At 41.9% G+C, this 27524-nt stretch overlaps 1 pseudogene; it reads left to right on the forward strand.

Moving 5' to 3' along the window:
• The first annotated feature begins 6367 nt into the window (after nucleotides 1-6367).
• LOC106590551 (thiamine pyrophosphokinase 1-like) overlaps nucleotides 6368-27524 on the forward strand; it is a 33263-nt pseudogene continuing 12106 nt past the window's right edge.

A 27524-nucleotide genomic window follows, 5' to 3' on the forward strand; every position in this document is an offset into this window, starting at 1 on the left:
TCAGTGTTCTGTCCTCCAGTAGAATGAACCAGTTAATAGCAGTGTTCTGTCCTCCAGGAGAATGAACCAGTTAATATCAGTGTTCTCTGTCCTCCAGTAGAATGAACCAGTTAATATCAGTGTTCTGTCCTCCAGTAGAATGAACCAGTTAATATCAGTGTTCTGTCCTCCAGTAGAATGAACCAGTTAATATCAGTGTTCTGTCCTCCAGTAGAATGAACCAGTTAATATCAGTGTTCTGTCCTCCAGTAGAATGAACCAGTTAATATCAGTGTTCTGTCCTCCAGGAGAATGAACCAGTTAATATCAGTGTTCTGTCCTCCAGGAGAATGTACCAGTTAATAGCAGTGTTCTCTGTCCTCCAGTAGAATGAACCAGTTAATAGCAGTGTTTTGTTCTCCAGTACAATGAACCAGTTAATATCAGTGTTCTGTCCTCCAGTAGAATGAACCAGTTAATATCAGTGTTCTGTCCTCCAGTAGAATGAACCAGTTAATATCAGTGTTCTGTCCTCCAGTAGAATGAACCAGTTAATATCAGTGTTCTGTCCTCCAGGAGAATGAACCAGTTAATATCAGTGTTCTGTCCTCCAGTAGAATGAACCAGTTAATAGGAGTGTTCTGTCCTCCAGGAGAATGTACCAGTTAATAGCAGTGTTCTCTGTCCTCCAGTAGAATGAACCAGTTAATAGCAGTGTTTTGTTCTCCAGTACAATGAACCAGTTAATATCAGTGTTCTGTCCTCCAGTAGAATGAACCAGTTAATATCAGTGTTCTGTCCTCCAGTAGAATGAACCAGTTAATAGGAGTGTTCTGTCCTCCAGTAGAATGAACCAGTTAATATCAGTGTTCTCTGTCCTCCAGTAGAATGAACCGGTTAATATCAGTGTTCTCAGTCCTCCAGTAGAATGAACCAGTTAATAGGAGTGTTCTGTCCTCCAGTAGAATGAACCAGTTAATATCAGTGTTCTGTCCTCCAGGAGAATGAACAAGTTAATATCAGTGTTCTCTGTCCTCCAGTAGAATGAACCAGTTAATAGCAGTGTTCTGTCCTCCAGGAGAATGAACCAGTTAATATCAGTGTTCTCTGTCCTCCAGTAGAATGAACCAGTTAATATCAGTGTTCTGTCCTCCAGTAGAATGAACCAGTTAATATCAGTGTTCTGTCCTCCAGTAGAATGAACCAGTTAATATCAGTGTTCTGTCCTCCAGTAGAATGAACCAGTTAATATCAGTGTTCTGTCCTCCAGTAGAATGAACCAGTTAATAGCAGTGTTCTGTCCTCCAGGAGAATGAACCAGTTAATATCAGTGTTCTCTGTCCTCCAGTAGAATGAACCAGTTAATATCAGTGTTCTGTCCTCCAGTAGAATGAACCAGTTAATATCAGTGTTCTGTCCTCCAGTAGAATGAACCAGTTAATATCAGTGTTCTGTCCTCCAGTAGAATGAACCAGTTAATATCAGTGTTCTGTCCTCCAGGAGAATGAACCAGTTAATATCAGTGTTCTGTCCTCCAGTAGAATGAACCAGTTAATAGGAGTGTTCTGTCCTCCAGGAGAATGTACCAGTTAATAGCAGTGTTCTCTGTCCTCCAGTAGAATGAACCAGTTAATAGCAGTGTTTTGTTCTCCAGTACAATGAACCAGTTAATATCAGTGTTCTGTCCTCCAGTAGAATGAACCAGTTAATATCAGTGTTCTGTCCTCCAGTAGAATGAACCAGTTAATATCAGTGTTCTGTCCTCCAGTAGAATGAACCAGTTAATATCAGTGTTCTGTCCTCCAGGAGAATGAACCAGTTAATATCAGTGTTCTCTGTCCTCCAGTAGAATGAACCAGTTAATATCAGTGTTCTGTCCTCCAGTAGAATGAACCAGTTAATATCAGTGTTCTGTCCTCCAGGAGAATGAACCAGTTAATATCAGTGTTCTCTGTCCTCCAGTAGAATGAACCAGTTAATATCAGTGTTCTGTCCTCCAGTAGAATGAACCAGTTAATATCAGTGTTCTGTCCTCCAGGAGAATGAACCAGTTAATATCAGTGTTCTCTGTCCTCCAGTAGAATGAACCAGTTAATATCAGTGTTCTCTGTCCTCCAGGAGAATGAACCAGTTAATATCAGTGTTCTGTCCTCCAGTAGAATGAACCAGTTAATATCAGTGTTCTCTGTCCTCCAGTAGAATGAACCAGTTAATATCAGTGTTCTGTCCTCCAGTAGAATGAACCAGTTAATATCAGTGTTCTGTCCTCCAGGAGAATGAACCAGTTAATATCAGTGTTCTCTGTCCTCCAGTAGAATGAACCAGTTAATATCAGTGTTCTGTCCTCCAGTAGAATGAACCAGTTAATATCAGTGTTCTGTCCTCCAGGAGAATGAACCAGTTAATATCAGTGTTCTCTGTCCTCCAGTAGAATGAACCAGTTAATATCAGTGTTCTGTCCTTCAGTAGAATGATCCAGTTAATAGGAGTGTTCTGTCCTCCAGGAGAATGAACCAGTTAATATCAGTGTTCTGTCCTCCAGTAGAATGAACCAGTTAATATCAGTGTTCTGTCCTCCAGGAGAATGAACCAGTTAATATCAGTGTTCTGTCCTCCAGTAGAATGAACCAGTTAATATCAGTGTTCTCTGTCCTCCAGTAGAATGAACCAGTTAATATCAGTGTTCTGTCCTCCAGTAGAATGAACCAGTTAATATCAGTGTTCTGTCCTCCAGTAGAATGAACCAGTTAATATCAGTGTTCTGTCCTCCAGTAGAATGAACCAGTTAATAGCAGTGTTCTGTCCTCCAGGAGAATGAACCAGTTAATATCAGTGTTCTCTGTCCTCCAGTAGAATGAACCAGTTAATATCAGTGTTCTGTCCTCCAGTAGAATGAACCAGTTAATATCAGTGTTCTGTCCTCCAGTAGAATGAACCAGTTAATATCAGTGTTCTGTCCTCCAGTAGAATGAACCAGTTAATATCAGTGTTCTGTCCTCCAGGAGAATGAACCAGTTAATATCAGTGTTCTGTCCTCCAGTAGAATGAACCAGTTAATAGGAGTGTTCTGTCCTCCAGGAGAATGTACCAGTTAATAGCAGTGTTCTCTGTCCTCCAGTAGAATGAACCAGTTAATAGCAGTGTTTTGTTCTCCAGTACAATGAACCAGTTAATATCAGTGTTCTGTCCTCCAGTAGAATGAACCAGTTAATATCAGTGTTCTGTCCTCCAGTAGAATGAACCAGTTAATAGGAGTGTTCTGTCCTCCAGTAGAATGAACCAGTTAATATCAGTGTTCTCTGTCCTCCAGTAGAATGAACCGGTTAATATCAGTGTTCTCAGTCCTCCAGTAGAATGAACCAGTTAATAGGAGTGTTCTGTCCTCCAGTAGAATGAACCAGTTAATATCAGTGTTCTGTCCTCCAGGAGAATGAACAAGTTAATATCAGTGTTCTCTGTCCTCCAGTAGAATGAACCAGTTAATAGCAGTGTTCTGTCCTCCAGGAGAATGAACCAGTTAATATCAGTGTTCTCTGTCCTCCAGTAGAATGAACCAGTTAATATCAGTGTTCTGTCCTCCAGTAGAATGAACCAGTTAATATCAGTGTTCTGTCCTCCAGTAGAATGAACCAGTTAATATCAGTGTTCTGTCCTCCAGTAGAATGAACCAGTTAATATCAGTGTTCTGTCCTCCAGTAGAATGAACCAGTTAATAGCAGTGTTCTGTCCTCCAGGAGAATGAACCAGTTAATATCAGTGTTCTCTGTCCTCCAGTAGAATGAACCAGTTAATATCAGTGTTCTGTCCTCCAGTAGAATGAACCAGTTAATATCAGTGTTCTGTCCTCCAGTAGAATGAACCAGTTAATATCAGTGTTCTGTCCTCCAGTAGAATGAACCAGTTAATATCAGTGTTCTGTCCTCCAGGAGAATGAACCAGTTAATATCAGTGTTCTGTCCTCCAGTAGAATGAACCAGTTAATAGGAGTGTTCTGTCCTCCAGGAGAATGTACCAGTTAATAGCAGTGTTCTCTGTCCTCCAGTAGAATGAACCAGTTAATAGCAGTGTTTTGTTCTCCAGTACAATGAACCAGTTAATATCAGTGTTCTGTCCTCCAGTAGAATGAACCAGTTAATATCAGTGTTCTGTCCTCCAGTAGAATGAACCAGTTAATATCAGTGTTCTGTCCTCCAGTAGAATGAACCAGTTAATATCAGTGTTCTGTCCTCCAGGAGAATGAACAAGTTAATATCAGTGTTCTCTGTCCTCCAGTAGAATGAACCAGTTAATAGCAGTGTTCTGTCCTCCAGGAGAATGAACCAGTTAATATCAGTGTTCTCTGTCCTCCAGTAGAATGAACCAGTTAATATCAGTGTTCTGTCCTCCAGTAGAATGAACCAGTTAATATCAGTGTTCTGTCCTCCAGTAGAATGAACCAGTTAATATCAGTGTTCTGTCCTCCAGTAGAATGAACCAGTTAATATCAGTGTTCTGTCCTCCAGTAGAATGAACCAGTTAATAGCAGTGTTCTGTCCTCCAGGAGAATGAACCAGTTAATATCAGTGTTCTCTGTCCTCCAGTAGAATGAACCAGTTAATATCAGTGTTCTGTCCTCCAGTAGAATGAACCAGTTAATATCAGTGTTCTGTCCTCCAGTAGAATGAACCAGTTAATATCAGTGTTCTGTCCTCCAGTAGAATGAACCAGTTAATATCAGTGTTCTGTCCTCCAGGAGAATGAACCAGTTAATATCAGTGTTCTGTCCTCCAGTAGAATGAACCAGTTAATAGGAATGTTCTGTCCTCCAGGAGAATGTACCAGTTAATAGCAGTGTTCTCTGTCCTCCAGTAGAATGAACCAGTTAATAGCAGTGTTTTGTTCTCCAGTACAATGAACCAGTTAATATCAGTGTTCTGTCCTCCAGTAGAATGAACCAGTTAATATCAGTGTTCTGTCCTCCAGTAGAATGAACCAGTTAATATCAGTGTTCTGTCCTCCAGTAGAATGAACCAGTTAATATCAGTGTTCTGTCCTCCAGTAGAATGAACCAGTTAATATCAGTGTTCTGTCCTCCAGTAGAATGAACCAGTTAATATCAGTGTTCTGTCCTCCAGTAGAATGAACCAGTTAATATCAGTGTTCTCTGTCCTCCAGGAGAATGAACCAGTTAATATCAGTGTTCTGTCCTCCAGTAGAATGAACCAGTTAATATCAGTGTTCTGTCCTTCAGTAGAATGATCCAGTTAATAGGAGTGTTCTGTCCTCCATTAGAATGAACCAGTTAATATCAGTGTTCTCTGTCCTCCAGTAGAATGAACCAGTTAATATCAGTGTTCTGTCCTCCAGTAGAATGAACCAGTTAATATCAGTGTTCTGTCCTCCAGGAGAATGAACCAGTTAATATCAGTGTTCTCTGTCCTCCAGTAGAATGAACCAGTTAATATCAGTGTTCTGTCCTCCAGTAGAATGAACCAGTTAATATCAGTGTTCTGTCCTCCAGGAGAATGAACCAGTTAATATCAGTGTTCTCTGTCCTCCAGTAGAATGAACCAGTTAATATCAGTGTTCTGTCCTTCAGTAGAATGATCCAGTTAATAGGAGTGTTCTGTCCTCCAGGAGAATGAACCAGTTAATATCAGTGTTCTCTGTCCTCCAGTAGAATGAACCAGTTAATATCAGTGTTCTGTCCTCCAGTAGAATGAACCAGTTAATATCAGTGTTCTGTCCTCCAGTAGAATGAACCAGTTAATATCAGTGTTCTGTCCTCCAGTAGAATGAACCAGTTAATAGCAGTGTTCTGTCCTCCAGGAGAATGAACCAGTTAATATCAGTGTTCTCTGTCCTCCAGGAGAATGAACCAGTTAATATCAGTGTTCTGTCCTCCAGTAGAATGAACCAGTTAATAGCAGTGTTCTGTCCTCCAGGAGAATGAACCAGTTAATATCAGTGTTCTCTGTCCTCCAGTAGAATAAACCAGTTAATATCAGTGTTCTGTCCTCCAGTAGAATGAACCAGTTAATATCAGTGTTCTGTCCTCCAGTAGAATGAACCAGTTAATAGGAGTGTTCTGTCCTCCAGGAGAATGTACCAGTTAATAGCAGTGTTCTCTGTCCTCCAGTAGAATGAACCAGTTTAACACTGATCAGCCGTTATTCTCTGCATTATGGTAATGATATTAGAGGTACATCGCTCTGGGTGATAAGACCCACAGTCATCTTTTCCTTCTAATCAGAGACGGATTTAGACCTGGACATCTGGACAATCACTAAGTAGAGAAACTATCAGAAAAACCAACGAAAACACATTCCAGGTATCTCTCTGCATAATGTTATGGTGATGCTAGAGAGAATAGGGTCATATTTATTCTAATCAGAGAGAATCACAAGCTATGGTAATGTTCATCTTTGAGAATTGTGTAAGACATCTAGGGGCTTTGAGGTGTTTCAGGAGATGTGCATAACTCTACATAAATGAAAGAGCGAGCAGGGAGGGAAAGGGGTTCTTCAGGGGATGAAGGGGGCATAAGATGGAGCCTACCTCACCTGGAATGAACTACCTTTTAAGGGCATTCACTGGAACATAGTGTGTGTTTGAGAGCGCTCAGAGACGTACATTATTCACAGAATAAAGAGGAGGGAGTTTTGCTATTTTTGCCTGCCTCTGTATCTCTCTGTTTGTCTGTCCCCCCCCCCCCCCCCCCCTCTCTAGAAGTGTCAGTTGATTGAGACAGCAGATCAGCCGCTGACTGACTTCACTAAATGTCTGGTCATCATGGTGGAGGAGATCAGAAGACAACCGCTTCAGGTAATCCTCTTCTCCCTCCCATGTCCTCCCCCTCTCCTTCCTCTCTGTCAGGTTATTTACACCTTTCTGTTTCTCTGTGTGTGTGATGGTGGTTAAGAGTGAAAGGTCCGTATGTGCAGTGAGGGATTTGGGGAGAATAACACTCGGACAAACACACATTCTCTCTGACAGTTGAGAGACGTGCACACACACACACACGCACACACACACACCACACACACACACACACACACAGACAGGGGTCCCTGATGAACTGTCACTCAGCCAGCGAACCAGTGTCCTCAAACAGTCTGTCTAGTTAATCACTGAGACAGAATCAGTCCATCTATCCTCGAACTCTGAGCTTTGTGCCAAAACATCCCTTTTAACCTTCTGTTTGTTCTTCTCTTGAGTATTATCTAACCTCCCTGTTCCGAAGGTATACAAATCATCTGTAGCAGTGTTGAAAGATTGAGCTTGACTACGATGAAGTAGACAGTATAGTGAGCAACCACAATGTACTGTAACAGTCCATATCTGGCAGGTTTCCAGACAGACAGATTTATGGGAATTAGACTAATGATCATCATAAGATTCATCCCTCTGACAGTCATCACGAAATTATTACATCATATTATCACATTATAACATTAGCACATTAGCACATTAGCACATTATCAAATGAGCACATTATCACATTATCACATTAGCACATTATCACAATGTCACGTCATTACATTGTCACACTATTACATTATTACATTATCGCATAACATTCTCAATTCCAGAATATCAGACAGAGCATTATTATTTGCAGGGGGCTCAACTTTGGTTTTAGCGGTGGGAGGGGACATAACTTGACGGGTGATCTGGAGGTCCTCCCGTTTTTTGGGCAATCTTAATTTCCTGCATTTCTACACAATCTAATATGGCCCTTCTAGCCGTCTCTACTTAGCCCACAGTCATCAAGCTAGGTAAGAGATCATTATTAAATATGTTTAAGTGATTGATAAGACTGAACTATATTTTTGTTCAGTGTAATTCACATCATAGGACTAATAGTATTGTAGAGCTCTTTTTACTTGCACAATATAGCTGGGTCACCCTGTCCTGCCCCTAGGGGTCCACGGCCCTGCAGCGCCCCAACCCAACACACCCCACTCAGCTTTAGGATCTTAGTGAAACATTCATTATTGGTTTCAGGTGTGTTAGGTCAAGGCCAGAATGACAACAGTACAGCAGACCACCAGGGCCAGGACTGAGCAGCCCAGCAGCGTGGGATTGCCTAAATAGGTATCTCCCTTGACGTGGGCATGTTTTCAATATAGACTCCTTTTGTCATACAGTATTCCGTATAAGGCATCCAGACCTTATGAAAGTTACCCAGGTTACCCTTAAATCTGGTAATAAATCAAATCTAGTGATACATAACTTGACATTGTGGGAGGATGGCCAACCTTCCAATTAATGGCACTCCATTTCTTAGCTGCTATAAATGCTAGGTTACACAGTTTCTTCTGATAATAGTCTTCAGTATCAACATTTCTTAGCTGCTATAAATGCTAGGTTACACCGTTTCTTCTGATAACAGTCTCCAGTATCAACATTTCCAAGCAACCAAAGACAGGGAGAATCTGTAGATATGCTGAGATAAAATAACATACTCTTTGTCAGAATGTATTAGCCTTCACAACAGCATAACATATGCAAATATGTCCCCTTTTGTGTTTTACACCTCCAGCATAAGAATGACATTTCTGAGTGCATGATATTCAGTTTCACTGGCTTATAGTACGTTCTATGAATGGTCTTAAACTGCATTAGTTTATGTCTGAGATGATATGAACATGACTGGGCATTCTAACATATCTGTATCCATTCATCATCATCAATAGTGTCTCCCAGTTCTTCCTCACATTTTGGTTTATCAGGAAAAGCCTCCATCAACCCTTGATACAGTTTGGAAATCAACTGTAGAGGTTTGTCAGTCTGTCTTAAAATAGTTCCAGTCTTTGAAGCTTCTGGCTTGTCCAGTGTTTGCTGCACAGAGAGAATAGTGTTGCATCAGCAAAATATCACTTCTGCTCTGTCACAGACTTGCTTCCCATCTGATCCTGCTCATGACAAAGAATTACCTTGGTGTACATTTATACATTATATTATCCATGGATAGAATCAATTGTTCAATAATTGAAATGACCATTATTCCCAGATCCCAGACTGTATCCTACCCATCAACTCAAGATGGAACTTTGTATCAATTCACTGATTCTTATAATATACTGCTAAATAAAGCTGAGCTCCGTAGACTGGTCTTCCCTGGCTGTCTGACCCTGCTGGGACACATGTTTATACCGTGTCAATGTGAAAAGTAGTAGCCAGTTTCTGCATTGCTCGCTTTAACAAATCTGAGAAAAATCTCAATACAGACACTAGATGCCTCAGTCCTGGTCCTATATGCCAGCCTTTCAGATACTTTGCCTTCACACAGCCTGTCTGCACGCTCTGTGGTGTCTGAGTGGTCCTAAATTCTGCCAGCTGAAACCGGAGAACAGCCTACCTGACCGCTCTGAGGAGTCAGCATGGTCCTAAAGCCGCATTGTGTATCACAGTGCAATGATAAAACTTTGGGGGGGGGGGGGGGGGGGCAGATATGCAAATTCAGAATGTGAGGAGGTCATGTCCCCCCCGTCCCCAGTGAAAATTGCACCCCTGATTATTTGTATAATCGCTCAATAGTGAGAGACAGAGCGCTGTCTGTAGATTTGTAGTGCTAGCCTCCCTACACTGGCTTCCTGTTAAGGCAAGGGCTGATTTCAAGGTTTTACTGCTAACCTACAAAGCATTACATGGGCTTGCTCCTACCTATCTTTCCGATTTGGTCCTGCCGTACATACCTACACGTACGCTACGGTCACAAGACGCAGGCCTCCTAATTGTCCCTAGAATGTCTAAGCAAACGGCTGGAGGTAGGGCTTTCTCTTATAGAGCTCCATTTTTATGGAATGGTCTGCCTACCCATGTGAGAGACGCAGACTCAGTCTCAACCTTTAAGTCTTTACTGAAGACTTATCTCTTCAGTAGGTCCTATGATTAAGTATAGTCTGGCCCAGGGGTATGAAGGTGAACGGAAAGGCTGGAGCAACGAACCGCCCTTGCTGTCTCTGCCTTGCCGGTTCCCCTCTCTCCACTGGGATTCTCTGCCTCTAACCCTATTACAGGGGCTGAGTCACTGGCTTACTGGTGTTCTTCCATGCCGTCCCTAGGAGGGGTGCGTCACTTGAGTGGGTTGAGTCACTGACGTGGTCTTCCTGTCTGGGTTGGCGCCCCCCCCCCCCCCCCCCCCCCCCTTGGGTTGTGCCGTGGCGGAGATCTTTGTGGGCTATACTCGGCCTTGTCTTAGGACGGTAAGTTGGTGGTTGGAGACATCCCTCTAGTGGTGTGGGGGCTGTGCTTTGGCAAAGTGGGTGGGGTTATATCCTGCTTGTTTGGCCCTGTCCGGGGGTATCATCGGATGGGGCCACAGTGTCTTCTGATCCCTCCTGTCTCAGCCTCCAGTATTTATGCTGCAGTAGTTTATGTGTCGGGGGGCTAGGTTCAGTCTTTTACATCTGGAGTATTTCTTAGTCTTATCCGGTGTCCTGTGTGAATTTAAATATGCTCTCTCTAATTCTCTCTTTCTCTCTTTCTTTCTTTCTCTCGGAGGACCTGAGCCCTAGGACCATGCCTCAGGACTACCTGGCATGATGACTCCTTGCTGTTCCCAGTCCACCTGGCCGTGCTGCTGCTTCAGTTTCAACTGTTCTGCCTGCGGCTATGGAACCCTGACCTGTTCACCGGACGTGCTTGTTGCACCCTCGACAACTACTATGATTATTATTATTTGACCATGCTGGTCATTTATGAACATTTTAACATCTTGACCATGTTCTGTTATAATATCCACCCGGCACAGCCAGAAGAGGACTGGCTGGTTCCTCTCTAGGTTTCTTCCTAGGTTTTTGGCCTTTCTAGGGAGTTTTTCCTAGGGAGTTTTTCCTAGCCACCGTGCTTCTTTCACATGCATTGCTTGCTGTTTGGGGTTTTAGGCTGGGTTTCTGTACAGCACTTTGAGATATCAGGTGATGTACGAAGGGCTATATAAATACATTTGATTTGATTTGATTTAAAGTAGGTAGTGCTACATAATGTACTTCAGTAGCCTGGTCCCAGACCTGTACATCAACCATGACAACAGCAGTCAGAGCGGTTGGCTAAAGCACATGAAGATCTGGGATCAGGCTAGTACTTCTTCGGAGGTTACATAAGTTGTATAATATAGGCCATTGGTTTGTCCTGTTTCCATTTGAGTCTGTCTGTGCTGGTACCTGTTTGTTTGTCTTATTCTAGGCTGTGGTTAAAGGCGCTGAAGTTGCAACAAAGATTTAACATAATACTTTCTTTCTGTTTTATAATCTTTCTCTGTCTCCAAGGACCGTAGCTCAGCAACGCTTGTTTACAGAACACTGTCATTCAGATAAATTATTTTCTGAAGCAGTTTGGTGTGCGAGCAGCTTTATAAGAGAAAATTATTTTTCTAAAGCTGTCCTCTGTGTGTGGTTGTTTGACAGATGTGGATTTTTACCTCAATAGTCACAGTTCTAAATGTGTTTATTTGTGGCCAAAGGCATAGGCGAAAGATGTAAATAAAGACGATCCCTGTCTCTAAGTCATTATCATACCGTAACCAGGGTCAAGGTGCCGTAACCAGGGTCAAGGTGCCGTGGAGTGTCAGCCAGTATGGTAGTGTTTGTGCTCATTTACATTTTTACATTTGAATCATTTAACAGACGCTCTTATCCAGAGCCACTTACAGGAGCAATAATGGTTAAGTGCCTTGCTCAAGGGCACATCGACATATTTTTCACCTAGTCGGCTCGGGCCCAAAAGCTCTTAACCGCTAGGCTACCTGCCCCCCTATGGTTTACAGTTCCATGGAGAACATGAACTAGAACAGCATATATGTGTGTATATAATATATGTAAAACGGTTGCACACCGTGGATTCTCTCTGCTGCATTGTGTCCTTCAGATCACTCTCAGGGAGAAGAGCTAGTGAACGAGAGGGATGGCGAGAGGCAGAGCGGGAGTGCTATATTGAAGAGAGGGTAAATCCATTTGAATTGAATCACTTACCTTCCATACATATTTGCCCATTGTAGAAATTCTCAGAATGTGACTTTTAGGGAACTGAATGCCAGAACATTAAAGAGATAAAGGTGCTGAAAGTTGACCCATTTTACCCCACCATACCATGAGACATCCATGTCTTCATCACTTTAAAAGATAAAAGGTTGATATCATTTAAAATCTTACAAACAGGGTTGGCAAACTATTTTATAATTTCTAAAAAAACGTAGTCATTTTTGGTACATTTAATGTCAATTTTCAAAAAACGTGTGAACACATATTTTTCCCTATTCACATATGTTGTAGCGTAGACTATTTTACATCATCTGAAGTTTCTGTGTTGTGACTTCCATTGGTTGAGAAACAACAAAATCAATCAAATGTTATTGGTAACATGCTGAATATAACAGGTGTAGAGCTTACAGCGACATGAATACTTACAAGCCCTTAACCAACAATGCAGCTTTAAGAAAAATACCTAAAAAAGAAATAGAAAGAAATATAAGAAAGAAATAAAGGAACAAATAATTAAGAGCAAAATAACAATAGCGAGGCTATATACAGGGGGTACCGATACAGAGTCAATGAGCGGGGGCACCGGTTAGTTGAGGTAACATGTATATACATGTAGGTAGTTATTAAAGTGACTTATGCATAGAAGATAACAGAGAATAGCAGCAGCGTAAAAGAGGGGAGGGGGGACAATGCAAATAGTCTGGGTAGCCATTCGATTAGATGTTCAGGAGTCTTATGGCTTGGGGGTAGAAGCTGTTTAGAAGCCTCTTGGACCTAGACTTGGGGCTCAGGTACCGCTTGCCGTGCGGTAACAGAGAGAACAGTCTATGACTGGGGTGGCTGGAGTCTTTGACAATTTTTAGTGCCTTCCTCTGACACAGCCTGGTATAGAGGACCTGGGTAGCAGGAAGCTTGGCCCCAGTGATGTACTGGGCCGTACACACTACCCTCTGTAGTGCCTTGCGGTCGGAGGCCGAGCAGTTGCCATACCAGGCAGTGATGCAACCAGTCAGTATACTCTTGATGGTGCAGCTGTAGAACCTTTTGAGTATCTGAGGACCATTGCCAAATCTTTTCAGTCTCCAGGGGTGGAATAGGTTTTGTCATGCCCTCTTCAACTGTCTTGGTGTGCTTGGACCATGTTAGTTTGTTGGTGATGTGAACACCAAGGAACTTGAAGCTCCCAACCTGCTCCACTACAGCCCCGTCGATGAGAATGGGGGCGTACTCGGTCCTCCTTTTCCTGTAGTCCATGATCAACTCCTTTGTCTTGATCACATTGAGGGAGAGGTTGTTGTCTCTGTTCATCATATATGCATAGTCACTTTAACCATATCTACATGTACATACTACCTCAATCAGCCTGACTAACCGGTGTCTGTATGTAGCCTCACTACTATTATAGCCTCACTACTGTATATAGCCTGTCTTTTTACTGTTGTATTATTTCTTGACTTACCTGTTGTTCACCTAACACCTTTTTTGCACTATTGGTTAGAGCCTGTAAGTAAGCATTTCACGGTAAGGTCTAAACCTGTTGTATTCGGCGCACGTGACAAATAAACTTTGATTTGATTTGTCCTGGCACCACACGGCCAGGTCTCTGACCTCCTCCCTATATGCTGTCTCGTCGTTGTTGGTGATCAGGCCTACAGGATGGGTGTCATGTTTTGGCTGATAAATGTACTAAAATGGGAATAGCATTTAAATTGCAACTTTCAAATGGTATCAGAAAGATGGTTGCCTGTCCTGACATCAGAGAATGTTGACTTGAATGGTATTTTTTTTATTTATTATAATGTCAAACCTCCATAGGAAACCTATTGAAATATAGATAATAGAAAAGACATGACCATTTAAGTTGATATTCGATGGTGGGTGGCCATCTTTATGGTAGTAATTAGAACATAAAATTTCAATTAAATTAACATTTCAATGGTGTACCCGCTAATTACAGTGGTCTGAAGGGATATGTACCTTCTATTATTTATATGATTAAAATGACACACACCAAGAGCATGTTGTGTATCAACCAACTGTGGGCACAACACAAAAACTTCAGATGTGTAATAGGGTCTAAGCTACAATGTATGTGAATATGGAAAAAATATACAGTACTGTTCAAAAGTTTGGGGTCAGTTAGAAATGTCCTGGTTTTTGAAAGAAAAGCTATTTTTTTGTCCATTCAAATAAAATTGATCAGAAATAAAGTGTAGACAATGTTGTAAATGACTATTGTAGCTGGCAATGGCTGATTTTTAATGTAATATCTACATAGGCGTACAGAGGCCCATTATCAGTAACCATCACTCCTGTGTTCCAATGGCACGTTGTGTTAGCTAATCCAGGTTTATCATTTTAAAAGGCTAATTGATCATTAGAAGGTTTGCAATTATGTTAGCACAGCTGAAAACTGTTGTGCTGATTTAAAGAAGCAATTAAACTGACCTTCTTTAGACTAGTTGAGTTTCTGGAGCATCAGCATTTGTGGGTTTGATTACAGGCTCAAAATGCCCAGAAACAAAGAACTTTCTTCTGAAACTCGTCAGTCTATTTTTGTTCTGAGAAATGAAGGCTATTCCATGCGTGAAATTGCCAAGAAACTGAAGATCTCGTACAACGCTGTGTACTACTCCCTTCACAGAACAGCGCTAACTGGCTCTAACCAGAATAGAAAGAGGAGTGGGAGGTCCTAACTGCATAACTGAGCAAGAGGACAAGTACATTAGAGTGTCTAGTTTGAGAAACAGATGCCTCATAAGTCCTCAACTGGCAGCTTCATTAAATAGTACCGGCAAAACACCAGTCTCAACGTCAACAGTGAAGAGGCGACTCCGGGATGCTGGCCTTCTAGGCACAGTTCCTCTGTCCAGTGTCTGTTCTTTTGCCCATCTTAAACTTTTCTTTTTATTGGCCAGTCTGAGATGGCTTTCTCTTTGCCACTCTGCCTAGAAGGCCAGCATCTCGGAGTTGCCTCTTCACTGTTGACGTTGAGACTGGTGTTTTGCCGGTACTATTTAATGAAGCTGCCAGTTGAGGACTTGTGAGGCAAACATGTATGGAATGTTTTGTTTAAATCAGATGGGATGCTGTGAAAAAGTGATTGAAATCAAATGTATTTACCCGAGAGACTGGAAAAATAGAGGTAGAGAGTAAGGGAGAGCAGGTGGACAGATAGAAGTGTGAGGTCAGAGAGGGGGAGAGAGAGAGGGAGGGATTTGGTTAAATTATAGTTATTTCGATGTCTCTCCAGGTGTTTGAAAAGCTGAAAATATGTCAACCTTTCCGTCTAAAGACTACACTTTTCTCTTTCCTGACTTAAAATGGCAATCACAGTTTGTAGGATATTTTCAGACTTCAAAAGTGGTCTTAAGTTGAGTTGGAGACCAAATGCTGCTGGAGGTAGTGTTGGGGGGTCAGTATGGGGGACTCTTTCCCATGGTCCGAAGAAGACCCCGATGCCCCAGGGTAAGACCTTCAGATGATAATTATTCTTTCTCTCTCTCCCTCCAAGCGGATACTATAGTGACCCTTGGTGGTCTGGCTGGCAGAAAGGTTTGACCAGGCCATGGCTTCAGTAGAGACTGTACCACGCCCTCAACATGACACAACTACCTCTGGTGTTTCTACAGGGATGCAGTCTGGCCTACCTGCTACGGCCGGTAACTATACGTACACACTAGTGTTTTCACAAACTAACATTTTACATACAATACCAGGCCAAGTATCACGATACCAAGTAGTTACGTGCCGTCCCCAGGGAGCTTGTTCCTGTTTTCTAAAACGTTCTCCAAAAACCTGCCACTGAAATTCACACTTCTACTCAATACAACACATTGAATAACAACACACTGTTCAGTGTTTATTAATAGAATACTGCATAGAATGGCTGATTTGTTCACATTTGCAAATGCCTACCTGTAATTTGGCTGAAGGAATGGATGTAAGGAATATACATGCATAATGATCTGAATGTCAATGTGTCAGTAAGGGGAAAACACTGCATTAAACCTTGTTTACTCTTCAGTTAACAGAGACACACACTCTGTCTCCCTCACTCTCATAAACACACACTACTCTCTCTCCCACAAACAAACACACTTCTCCCAACTTTTAAAACGTTAGGCAACAAACAGAATTTAAGACGCACCAGAAATACATAGATTTTTGAAATAGTTCAGGCTGACATTAGGCCTATATGAATCCTACCTTTTGAACCACATCTCATGAGTAGCAGACCTTTTTCCTTTATTCCTGGGCCAATCAGATGTGCCTAAACCTATTGTCAAGTTACCAGGTTGTTTGCTAGCTAGGTAACATGACTGAACAATGTTGTTTGTTATTGTTATCAAACCAATAATTTGCGACCCGGATTAGATTAAAACGTCTGTGACATATGTGAAATTATATAAAATGTGTGCAAATCCCGTTAGAAAGAAAACAAGTCATCTCCGGTAATATGGGTCATATGTTTTTACCCGTTTAGGCTAGAGACAAGACGTTTTCTTTGCTGTAAATCTGCAAGCATGCCTGTTGCAAAGTGGTGCTGGCATTTTACCTCTGACACCCAGAGGCTGCATGACAGTGAACTTTCAAAGTCTGTTCAGACTGGTCTGTGCTCTTGGTTATAACAGGCAATGAAATTATACAATGTAGGCTATCAATATTGCTCGCTAATCCAATGTAACAAATGTACAACTCTGACAACAGAAAACTTATCAGGGGCTGGGTCTGCATCTCCGCTCGCCATCACGGCTAAAATATATATTTTTTAAACTGATGGAGGAATAGAAGCGCATGAAGAGTGGACAGAGAAAAGCATGTGAGTCAGGGGCGGGCTGGTCGGGGAAGCGGCTGGCTGATTACAGCTGACACACATGAAATGCGCATGAAAGTGAAGTGAATATTATTGGACCAGGGCATACAAGAGACTAGTGGCTGTTGCTTAAATTCAAGTGAATTTGTAAACAAAACGGACTTTATAATATTTTATAACAGGATCCAGCAGGTTCTTTAGATCGGTAGGGCTGAAAAACTCTGTAGTATCATATGAAACGGTACTATAGTCGTGGACAAAAGTTTTGAGAATGACAGAATTATTAATTTTCACAAAGTCTGCTGCTTCAGTGTCTTTAGATATTTTTGTCAGATGTTACAATGGAATACTGAAGTATAGTTACAAGCATTTCATAAGTGTCAAAGGCTTTTATTGACAATTACATGATGTTGATGCAAAGAGTCAATATTTGCAGTGTTGACCCTTCTTTTTCAAGACCTCTGCAATCCGCCCTGGCATGCTGTCAATTAATTTCTGGGCCACATCCTGACTGATGGCAGCCCATTCTTGCATAATCAAGGCTTGGAGTTTGTCAGAATTTGTAGGTTTTTGTTTGTCCACCCGCCTCTTGAGGATTGACCACAAGTTGTCATTGGGATTAAGGTCTGGGGATTTTCCTGGCCATGGACCCAAAATATCGATGTTTTGTTCCCCGAGCCACTTAGTTATCACTTTTGCCTTATGGCAAGGTGCTCCATCATGCTGGAAAAGGCATTGTTCGTCACCAAACTGTTCCTGGATGGTTGGGAGAAGTTGCTTTTGGAGGATGTGTTGGTACCATTCTTTATTCATGGCTGTGTTCTTAGGCAAAATTGTGAGTGAGCCCACTCCCTTGGCTGAGAAGCAACCCCACACATGAATGGTCTCAGGATGCTTTACTGTTGGCATAACACAGGACTGATGGTAGCGCTCACCTTGTCTTCTCCGGACAAGCTTTTTTCCCAAACAATCAGAAAGGAGATTCATCAGAGAAAATGACTTTACCCCAGTCCTCAGCAGTCCAATCCCTGTACCTTTTGCAGAATATCAGTCTGTCCCTGATGTTTTCCTGGAGAGAAGTGGCTTCTTTGCTGCCCTTCTTAACACCAGGCCACCCTTCAAAAGTCTTCGCCTCACTTTAGGAGACGTCCTGGTGCTTGCTGGGACTTTCTTGGGCGCCATGAAGCCTTCTTCACAACAATTGAACCACTCTCCTTGAAGTTCTTGATGATCCGATAAATGGTTGATTTAGGTGCGATCTTACTGGCAGCAATATCCTTGCCCTTTTTGTGCAAAGCAATGATGACGGAACGTGTTTCCTTGCAGGTAACCATGGTTGACAGAGGAAGAACAATGATTCCAAGCACCACCCTCCTTTTGAAGCTTCCAGTCTGTTATTCGAACTCAATCAGCATGACAGTGATCTCCAGCCTTGTCCTCGTCAACACTCACACCTGTGATAACGAGAGAATCACTGACATGTCAGCTGGTCCTTTTGTGGCAGGGCTGAAATGCAGTGGAAATGTTTTTGGGGGATTCAGTTAATTTGCATGGCAAAGAGGGACTTTGCAATTAATTGCAGTTCATCTGATCACTCTTCATAACATTCTGGAGTATATGCAAATTGCCATCATACAAACTGAGGCAGCAGACTTTGTGAAAATTAATATTTGTGTCATTCTAAAAACTTTTGGCCACGACTGTACAGTTTTCTAATGTTGGTATGAATGACGTTTTGGTACCGTGATATTACCGTGGTACTGGCATGTCATGATGCAACACACATGCACCCAGTCAAGTCTTCAAAACACTTTAGTTACAAATGTTAATATACGGGTCCTTGACAAGGTTGTGTTCACCTTTGTGTTAAACCCCATACGTTCAGTCTGTCAGTCAGTTCATTACATCAGTACTGCGGTGACAAACGAGCTTGATTAAGTGTGTCTGTGTTTGTGTGTGACTCATAGGAGTTAGATTAATTGGAGGTGTTGAGGTATGAAGCAGCAAATGACAAGATGTCTTTGGCATAATGACAAACAACAAAGAGGGGGGGGGGGGGGGGTGAGAGAGGGGGAGGGAAGAGAGGAGGGAAAGAGAGAGAGAGAGAGGGAGGGAGAGAATGGGGTATGTGGGTGGTAATATTGCTTGAGCAAAAACTCAGGCTCCTTGTAAACTCATTCATCTGAGAAGAGGGAGGGAGTAAAGGGATTGATTTGGGGACCAGGTAAAATAATTTTGGAGATGCAAATTAAACACCCTCACAGCAAATTATTACGATAATAGGAGAGGGAGGTGTGTGTGCGTGTCTCTCTGCGTGTGTGTGTGTGCACACGCATGCGTGTGCTTCCAGCTGTCATTGTCTCACGTGAGAATTAGACGCTCATCCATGTTTGTCAAACATCAATTTTCTAAATTGTTCCAAATGTCAAATTTCTATGTGTTTAAGGTTATGTTTAGGCATTAACTCCGAATGGTTAAGGTTTGGGGTAGGCTGAAAACAAAAACCTCAAAAACAACTTTCTGTCGCTAGATTCAAACTTGTAACCTTTGGCGTGGTTGGCGCGATGCGGCAGGGATTCTAAACCAACCCGGGTGTAATATACGTCTGGCCACTGGTTGGTTTTGTGGCGCTCGTCTGATTTTGCACATTGAACTGTAAACAGGAAGAGGTGCATATTTATTCGCCCAGCAGCAGTCACTGAGCTAGCAAGTTAAAGTTGTATCTAGTGAGTCACATATATGTACATTCAGCCTGTTAATTATTTCAGTTTGATTGGCCTTATCTTACTAAATAAGCATAGCTTAACATAGTTTGATAGCTAACATGCTAGCTAGCTAATGCTAACAACGCCAGCTAATCTCCTATGTGGATGCCTCCATCTTTGTAGCTAACATTAGCTAGATAAGTAAAGTAGCTGGTTAATGTGGTGCACAGCAGGCTACAATACTGTTATAGTATTACTGAATGACAACACTATAGCTTTGTCATTACTAGTTGGCAGAAGGTCGATTATGGGGTACAGTAGGCTACAGTACAACATTACTAAACGATAACAACGTAGCCTTGTCACTAGATACTAGTTGGTTGACGGGGTGGGGTACAGTAGGGTACAAAACAGCAACAGTAGTCTTCCTACTGTTCTGGTATTCGTTGGGTCTGGAAATGGTTAAATTAGCTAATATTATAGAGATCACACATTCATGCAGCTGTGGTGTTGTCACATTGTCTTTATCCATACCATAGCTGCTGCTATGAAATATGCATTTTACTTGAGAACTCTGCCCTCTTTGCCAGGTCTCCCTTGAAGAAAATCTGTTATTTTTGACCTGGTAAAATAAGCTAACGGTTGTGTACACTCACTAGATAGAATTCTATGGTTCAGTGGCAGATTTGTAGAAAGAAAATGGACATATACAGTATATCATCAGCAATTTTCAATCAGATGAGATAAACAGCTAACCCAAAATTGAATTTCATAAATGTGGACACTAATAGTTAATATTCCTATTCTCTAGGCCGTCCAATCCCAAACCTGAAGCCCCCAGTCCATACCAGGAAAGACCAGGAAAAAGTGTTGGCTTAATAAGGTAGAGATGTAGAGTTAATGAATAGAAGCATATACAAGCAATCAATTAAATGTATTTTATAAAGCCCTTTTACATCAGCAGTTGTCACAAAGTGCTTATACAGATACCCAGCCTATAACCCCAAAGAGCAAGCAATGCAGGTGTAGAAGCAGGAAGGAAAAACTCTCTAGAAAGGCAGAAACCTAGAGAGGAGCCAGGCTCTGAGGGGTGGCCAGTCTTCTTCTGGCTGTGCTGGTGGAAATTATAAAAGAGTACAGCCATTTTGGCTAGATCGTTCTTCAAGGAATTTAAACGTTCATAGATGACCAGCAGGGTCAAATAATAATCACAGTGGTTATAGAGGGTGAAATGGTTCAGTACTTCAGGAGTAAATGCCAGTTGGTTTTTCATAGCTGAACATTTAGAGGTTGAGACAGTAAGTCCGGTAGAGAGAGACAGGATCAAACAGTAGGTCCGGTAGAGAGCGACAGGATCAAACAGCAGGTCTGGGACAAGGTAGCACTTCCGATGAGTCCTAAACAGGTCAGGGTTCCATATCAGCAGAGACTGGATCAGCAGCACGACCAGGTGGACTGGAGACAGGGACAGCCAGGAGTCATCAGGCCAGGTAGTCCTGAGGCATGGGCCTAGGGCTCAAGTCCTGCATCCTTTATTTAATTTGTGTAGACTAAGCCCTAGAGGTTTTGTAACTTCACATGATTTAGTGTACTTGTCAATCCAGATCAGAATTTTTGATATAATTTTTACTGTACATAGTTTTTTTCCCCCCAAAGCTAATCACTGAATGTCCTACGACAAGGATGTGGTAAGGTTGACTCAGGCTTGAGTCACAATAAAACAGATCACACACACCACAGATTGCGAGGGGAAGTACAATGAGCAGTAGAGAAAATGAAGTCAGCTTCGTGGTTCCTACACACACACTTCGTTTAGGTTAGTGTGTAGTCAAGGTTTTGTCATTAAAATAACATTGTGCCCAGCTTTAAGATCTGCCAACCTGCTGGGTGGGTGACAGGTAACCATGTTTCCACCAAGCTGTTCGTGGCCTGGAGTGGCATGCTGGAACTTCCAGAGGCTTGGAGACCTGAAGCCATGTGATGTGGTCCAGGTAATTATCACACACATATACTCACTCACTCACTCACTCACTCACTCACTCACTCACTCACTCACTCACTCACTCACTCACTCACTCACTCACTCGGTTTTGTTGTATAATTATTTTCACTTAAGAAAATTGTACCTTTCTTTTTTAACTCTGACACCCCTATTAGCTCAACCACAGTCCTCACAGCTGCATTCATCTGCCCCTGCACCTGCTACACCGGCTGTGACAGGTGATTATCACATCCATGTATACACACATGCACCCTCTCCCTCACTTGGGGCTCTATTCAATCACATCCGCTTTAGCCGACGTCCACATAGCGGTTGTTTTGGCGGTGTCTGAGGTGGAACTGTGTTAGAGCTGGCAAATTCACAAGCGGCTCCTGGCATTATACCTAAAGCGGACATTGCCATTGGCTGCACGGAGTCGCATTATCAGAACTCATGCAGCCCTGTTTAGTTAGAACACTGGAATGTGAGATTTAATCTACACCTTGAGTAGTCTGATAGAAATCCTCATTATTTTATTTAATTATTTTGAATTTGAGCGTCAATATGTCTATATAACCTACACTTTCTCGTTCTGAACTTGTAATGCGAGTAGGATGGCCACCTTTGTGACAATGATCAAGAGCAGCTGCTCACCGATTTGACAGTTCTGAGGCAGTTACACCTCAGCTATGCGGGTGTCGGCTTTCGGCCGTTAACTCTTGATCTGATTGAATCTAGGCCTTTCTCTTTTAGATCTGCCAGCCCCAGCAGTTCAGCTGCAGTCACAGCAGTCCTCTGCTGTGGTATTTCATTTACCAGCTGCACCAGTTCCTACTACACTGGCCGTGAAGGGAGAAACTTTTGAGGATTCCCAGATGGATACAAGTAATTCATAATTATATTACATACGCTCACTCACTCACACCAACAGATGTACACACAGACATGTTGAGGTGTATACTTCCTGTCACTTTGTGCATCTCTCTTTCAGATTGGCCAAGCAGCCTCGCCCAGAAGTGCATACATCGGGCATATCAAGACTGACGAAGCAGAGATGGGTGGCTGACAAGGAAACATAAAACATGCACACACACGCTGTCTCTCTGTGTCTCTATCTCACACACACATTATCCCCAATATAAATAAATTGTAATAACTTATTTATTTGATGAATATTCCATTTTATTTTAGGATTGAAGATATCTACTGTATGCCTACATTTCCATTATCAATATCTACATAATTCATCTAAATATCTATGAAATCAAAGTGATATTGATAATATTGTAAAACAGTATTGCTTAATGTGTACAGTCTGAGGAAATTCTGTGTGCTCTTTTTGAGTTGAAAAACGTAGCTCACTCTGAGACACACACACACATTAGACCCAATGTAGATACATTGTTTATTTTATGTATGCTACATTTTATTTGAGGATTGTGTGCAAAAAATTACATTCACAGTTAAAGCAACGGTTTGGTGTATTGGATATTTCTCAGATTTTAAAATGAATGATCAAAAGGAAGTCAGCAGACCTGTAAACCTCTGGGAGTGTGCAGATTTTGTCATCTGGCACTGAAACAGGGCCCCAACAACCCTCATACTGTGCCTTCGGAAACTATTCAGATCCCTTGACTTTTCCCACATTTTGTTATGTTACAGCCTTATTCTAAAATGGATTTTTTTTAAAATTAATGTCAGCAATCTACACACAATGCCCCATAATGACAAAGCAAAAACATGTTTTCAGAAATTGTTGCAAATTTAATACAAATAAAAAAAAAAAATCCTTATTTACAAAAGTATTCAGACCCGTTGCTATGAAACTTGAAATTGAGCTCAGGTGCATCCTGTTTCCATTGATTATCCTTGATGTTTCTACAACTTGATTGGAGTCCACCTGTGGTAAATTCAATTCATTGGACATGATTTGGAAAGGCACACACATTTTATATAAGGTCCCACAGTTGAGAGTGCATGTCAGCAAAACCAAGCCATAAGGTCGAAGGAACGGTCCGTAGAGCTCCGAGACAGGATTGTGTCGAGGCACAGATCTGGGGAAGGGTACCAAAAAATTTCTGCAGCATTTAAGATCCCCAAGAACACAGTGGCCTCCATCATTCTTAAATGAAAGACGTTTGTAACCACCAATACTCTTCCTAGAGCTGGCAGCCCAGCCAAACTGAGCAATCGGGGGAGAAGGACCATGGTCACAGAGCTCTAGAGTTCCTCTGTGGAGATGGGAGAACCTTCCAGAAGGGCAACCATCTCTGCAGCACTCCATCAATCTGGCCTTTATGGTAGAGGGGCCAGACGGAAGCCGCTCCTCAGTAAAAGGTAGCTGTGGGGATGATTTACAGCAGCAGGGACTGGGAGACTAGTCAGGATCGAGGAAAAGATGAATGGAGCAAAGCACAGAGATCCTTGATGAAGTCCTGAGTGCTCTGGAGCAGGTTCTCAGACTGGGGCGAAGGTTCACCTTCCAACAGGACAACGGCCCTAAGCACACAGCCAAGACAACGCAGGAGAGGCTTCAGGATAGATCTTTGAATGTCCTTGAGTGGCCTAGACAGAGCCCGGAATTGAACCCGATTTGAACATCTCTGGAGAGACCTGAAAATAGCTGTGCAGCGACACTCCGCATCCAACCTGACAGAGCTTGAGAGGATCTGCAGGGAAGAATGGGAGAAACTCCCCACATACAATTGTGCCAAGCTTGTAGCGTCATACCAAAGAAGACTCGATGCTGTAATTGCTGCCAAAGGTGCTTCAACAAAGTACTGAGTAAAGTGTCTGAATACTTATGTAAATGTGACATTTCATTATTATTATCATATTTTTTTAATTGGCACAATATTTTTTTTACCAGTTTTTGCTTTGTCATTATAGGGTATTGTGTGTAGATGAGGGGAAAAAATGATTTAATCAATTTTAGAATCAGCCTGTAATGTAACAATGTGGAAAAAGTCAAAGGGGTCTGAATACTTTCCGAAGGCACCGTAGGTACAGGGTGGCAGGCAAATATGTTTGTCATGCAAAAGTATTTCTTAAGTACCAAGACCATTCCCTGGCTACCCATCCACACCGCTCCGGCCAAACTGAATGTATGTGGTGATTAAAATTCAGGGTGAGTCATCAGGCAACCAAGGCCAATGAATGGAGAGAGAGGTGACCTGAAGGGAGTTCCAGACCTCAGTTTTTATGAAGCAGAATAGCAGACAAGGAGGGTGCAGGGTGGCTGACAAGGAAAAAATAATAAACATACACACACATTCTCTCCTCTCTCTCTCTCTCACACACACACACACACACACACACACACACACACACACACACACACACACACACACACACACACACACACACACACACACACACACACACACACACACACACACACAGAGTCTGTACATATGTAAATACACTGTAAGGTATCAAGGTCTACAACTCTAGAGTGCAGTAAAAAAAATATTTTTCATTAATATTATCATTAACTGACAATTCTATAATGTATACATATTAGAACAATACATAAGTGACCAATAGTTGTGATTATTTAGTGTTTTAATTACTCAACAAGTATTGTCTCAAAGTGGGATTGAACCGTGTCTCAAAAGCAACAGAAAAGGTCAAATAAGGTCACAATTTATGTTATGGCAGATGCTTACGCCCATCCACCAACCCCGTCCACAACGCCTTAGCAAAACCAAAGGCTACTTGAAGGTAACAGCCCTCATTGTTGCCCCTAGTGGCCAGTTTCCGCATCATCTCCCGACGTCCTCAGAAACGGACGGACGTCGAACACTGACTTGTATCACAGGTGACCTGGCTGGGCGTATGTTCTACAAATAGAGATTTGGTTGGAAAATATATGCGATGCCCTTTGAGTAGTGAAGTCTTGTGTGAGGAACAGAGGTGATTTACATGATGGAGGATTGTACTGTGGTGAATTTTAGCTTCAGAACATGGAAAGATGTGCTGTTCAGACCAAAGCCCGAAATACAGACAGACCCAGATTAGTTTGACATTCTATGTTTTATGGGACAATAAAATGGAATGTAGAAACCAGATACACTAGAGATGTCCTTGACATTTGAAACATTGTTCTGCTGCTCTGTAGAACATACCCATACCCAAAAATAACTGGAATGTTTCAAGGAACGTAATCCAAATGGAGTTTTGGAAACTCCAACTTTCATCATCATTGGCTTTGTAAAAATAAAGGCTTTTCAATTAAATCACATCAAAATCTAATTTTATTTGTCACATGCGGCAAATACAACAGGTGTAGTCATTACTGTGAAATGCTTACTTACGAGCCCAAACGTACAAAATCAGCAGGGGATCAAATACTTTTTCCCCCCACTGTATAGTGTACATACACACACATTCATACATACATACATACATACATACATACATACATACATACATACATACATACATACATACATACACACACATTCATTCATTCATACATACATACATACATACATACATACATACATACATACATACATACATACATACATACATACATACATACATATACAGTGCCTTGCAAAAGTATTCATCCCCCTTGGCATTTTTTCCTATTTTGTTACATTACAACCTGTAATTGAAATTGATTTTTATTTGGATTTCATGTAATGGACATACACAAAATAGTCTAAATTGGTGAAGTGAAATGAAAACAATACCTTGTTTAAAAAATGTTAAAAAATGAAAAGTGGTGCGTGCATATGTATTCACCCCCTTTGCTGTGAAGCCTCTAAATAAGATCCGGTGCAACCAATTACCTTCAGAAGTCATATAATTAGTTAAATAAAGTCCACCTGTGTGCAATCTAAGTGTCACATGATCTGTCACATGATCTCAGTATATATACACCTGTTCTGAAAGGCCCCACAGTATGCACCACCACCAAGCAAGCGGCACCATGAAGACCAAGAAGCTCTCCAAACAGGTCAGGGACAAAGTTGTTAAGAAGTACAGATCAGGGCTCGGTTATAAAAAAATATCTGAAACTTTGAACATGCCACAGAGCACCATTAAATCCATTATTAAAAATTGAAGGAATATGGCACCACAACAAACCTGCCAAGAGAGGGCCGCCCACCAAAACTCACAGACCAGGCAATGAGGGCATTAATCAAACAGGCAACAAAGATACCAACAATAACCCTGAAGGAGCTGCAAAGCTCTACAGTAGAGATTTGAGTATCTGTCCATAGGACCACTTTAAACCGTACACTCCACAGAGCTGGGCTTTACGGAAGAATGGCCAGAAAAAAGCCTTTGCTTAAATAAAAAAAATAAGCAAACACGTTTGGTGTTCGCCAAAAGGCATGTGGGAGACTCCCCAAACATATGGAAGATGGTACTCTGGTCAGATGAGACTAAAATTGAGCTTTTTGGCCATCAAGGAAAACGCTATGTCTGGCGCAAACCCAACACCTCTCATTACCCCGAGAACATCATCCCCACAGTGAAGCATGGTGGTGGCAGCATCATGCTGTGGGGATGTTTTTCATTGGCAGGGACTGGGAAACTGGTCAGAATTGAAGAAATGATGGATGGTGCTAAATACAGGGAATTCCTTGAGGGAAACCTGTTTCAGCCTTCCAGAGATTTGCGACTGGGATGGAGGTTCCCCTTCCAGCAGGACAATGACCCTAAGCATACTGCTAAAGCAACACTCGTGTGGTTTAAGGGGAAAGATTTAAATGTCTTGGAAATGCCTAGTCAAAGCCCAGAGCTCAATCCAATTGAGAATCTGTGGTATGACTTAAAGATTGCTGTACACCAGCAGAACGCATCCAACTTGAAGGAGCTGGAGCAGTTTACCTAGAAGAATGGGCAAAAATCCCAGTGGCTAGATGTGCCAAGCTTATAGAGACATACCCCAAGAGACTTGCAGCTGTAATTGCTGCAAAAGGTGGTTCTACAAAGTATTGACTTTTTTTTTTTGGGGGGGGGGTGAATAGTTTTGCACGCTCAAGTTTTCTGTTTTTTATTCTTATTTGTTTGTTTCACAATAAAATCATATTTTGTATCTTCAAAGTGGTAGGCATTTC

This window comes from Salmo salar, chromosome 29, assembly GCF_965601325.2.
Source record: "Salmo salar chromosome 29, fSalSal1, whole genome shotgun sequence".
NCBI classification, from domain to species: Eukaryota; Metazoa; Chordata; class Actinopteri; order Salmoniformes; family Salmonidae; genus Salmo; species Salmo salar.